We start from the raw sequence: 2,598 nt of genomic DNA, 5'->3' as shown, positions 1-2,598 counted from the left end.
AAAATGACATTATAGGAACTCTGGAAATCAGCCACAGATCTACAGTAACCAAGCAAACGCCCAACCAAGGAAAAGTCGCGTTCGGTTGGTGGGACAGTTGGTCTTTTTACTGGTCCTTCCTTTGCCCTTCCCTGGCACAACATGGCACAGTTTGGGGGAAGCGGTGGCCGAATTACCCACTCCCTTCCTGTGGCATCTGACCTGGAGCTCACATGGCCAAAAGCACCACAGCCTGGATCTCAGGCAGGAGGCAGTCGTCATGGCTCAGGAAAATTCAAGGGGACTATAGACCTGCGGACTCCTGAGGCAAGTGATTACTGATTGGGGAACATAACAGAGCAGCTAAAGCCCAAGAAGAAACAGGGGTTAAACTCAGGAAAATGAAGGCACTTAAAAGCAGCCACGAATAATGGAGCAGTACACAGGCCAGGGGAAACCTATGTCTAGAAAAGGCCCAAGAAGAACCTAAGCCTTCATGAAGCTCATCCCAAGGTTCAAAAGATGCCCTGCTAATTGGTGAAGGTCTTAACCTCCAGTCGGCAAAGACTGGGAGACGTGGTTGATTTTTTTAATGCCCCATTTTAAACAACAGATACCAAAGCATACAAAGAAACAGGAAAACATGGCCCACACAAAGGAACAGAATATTTTCCCTGAGAATACACAGGCATTGGACTTACAGGCAAAACCTTAAAATAACTATCTCGGGGTGCCTGGGTGGCTCAGTCGGTTGAGCGTCTGACTTCGTCTCAGGTTATGATCTCGCAGTGAGTGGGTTCGAGCCCCGCATCAGGCTCTGTGCTGACAGCTCAGAGCCTGGAGCCTGTTTCATATTCTGTGTCTCCCTCTCTCTCTCTGACCCACCCCTGTTCATGCTCTGTCTCTCTCTGTCTCAAAAATCAATAAACGTTAAAAAAATATTTAAAAAAATAATAACTATCTCAGGGGGCACCTGGGGGGCTCAGTTGGTTAAGCGTCCGACTTCGGCGGGGGTCACGATCTCATGGTTTGTGAGTTCGAGCTCCACGTGGGGCTCCGTGGGGACAGCTCAGAGCCTGGAACCTGCTTCGGATTCGGTGTCTCCCTCTCTCTCTGCTGCTCCTCCACTCGTGCTCTGTCTCTTTCTCTCTTTCTCTCAAAAATAAGTAAACATTAAAAAAAATTAAAAAATAAAAATAAATAACTATCTCAAACATCCCTTTGTAGCTCATAAGCATGATGATTAGGTGTTTATGCTGTCGTGTGATGTGGGTCTCCCTCAAACTTTGTTACGACCTTGGTGCATTACCCATCTGACATGAAAAAAAACCCCACCAATCTTAAATATGCTCTAACAGCTAAAAGAAAACACAGAGAACGAAAAGAAACCAGCAAAACAATATATGAACCAAATTAACATATCGACAAAGAGATTGACATTATTTTAAAAGAACCAAAAGGAAATTCTGAGGCTGAAAAATAGAAGAACCGAACTGAAAAATTCACTAGAGTGGGTAAGAGCAGATTAGAACAAACAATCAGCAAACTGGAAGAGGAGTCCTTTGAAATTATTAACTCTGAGGAGCAAAACAAATGAAGGAAAGTAATCAGAGACAAAGGGACCTATGAGAGGCCATTAAACAGGCTAATCTATGCATCAAGGCAGTCCCAGAAGGAGAAGGGGGTGAGAAAGGAATAGAGCTTTGAAGAAATAATGGCCCAGAGTCCCAAATTTTAGAAAATACATAACTGTACCCATCCAACAACCTTCAGGTTTGTTCAAAGGAAAATATGCATGCCCATTTATCCAAAAATCTGACTTCTGAGAAATTTTTTCCGTAAGGAAATACTGTAATCTTGAACCCGGGTGGACAGTTAGCTGCAAGGACTTCTCAGAGCCATTTTATAATTATAAATAGTTGGGAACAGCCTGCATGTTCAACAATAGAGGTTTGGGTAAATAAAATATATCTGTACGATGGGACGCGGTGCAGTCATTACAGAAGGTTAACAACGATGTCTGTCTGGAACTGAACATGAAGAGAAAAGAGGGTTTATAAAATGCCATGTGCAATCTTATTTTTGTACTGTAAGTATGTACGTCTATACGTGAAACGTGATTTGGAAAGATAGCCGTGAAAGAATGAAGAGTAGGTTTTTTTCTGAATGCATCAGGTTGAGGATGTGTTTTGGTTTCTTCTTTTTGCTTCTATTAAGAATAAAAAACTGTGAGCATAGCTAGTATCTTGAAGATAAGAAATAACAAGCGTTGGCATAAATGTGACGAAAAGGGAACCCTTTACACCGTTGGTGGGGATGTAAATTGGCGCAGCCATTGTGGAAAACAGTGTGGAGATTCCACAAAATATCAAACATAGAAATACCTTATCATCCAGTAATTCCACTGCTGGGTATTTGCCCAAAGAAAAACACTAATTCAAAAAGATACATGCATCCCTATGTTACTGCAGCATTATTTATAATAACCAAGATATAGAAGCAACCCAAGTGTCCATTGGTAGATGGATGGATAAAAAAGATATGGTGTGTGTGTGTGTGTGTGTGTGTGTGTGTGTGTGTAATGGAATATTACTCAGCCATCAAAAAGAATGCCATTTG

The 2,598-nt window shown here is 42.2% G+C and overlaps 1 non-coding gene across 1 annotated transcript; it reads left to right on the top strand.

The window, feature by feature from the left end:
- The first annotated feature begins 1,194 nt into the window (after positions 1-1,194).
- On the top strand, positions 1,195-1,298 carry LOC122209241. The gene has a single exon (XR_006197521.1). It is a non-coding gene; the product is annotated as a small nucleolar RNA U13 (small nucleolar RNA).
- The last annotated feature ends 1,300 nt before the right edge of the window (positions 1,299-2,598 follow it).

This window comes from Panthera leo, chromosome E2 (assembly GCF_018350215.1).
Source record: "Panthera leo isolate Ple1 chromosome E2, P.leo_Ple1_pat1.1, whole genome shotgun sequence".
Taxonomy (NCBI): Eukaryota; Metazoa; Chordata; class Mammalia; order Carnivora; family Felidae; genus Panthera; species Panthera leo.
The sequence above is the reverse complement of the archived record's forward strand: the minus strand, read 5'-3'. Positions and strand labels throughout refer to the sequence as shown.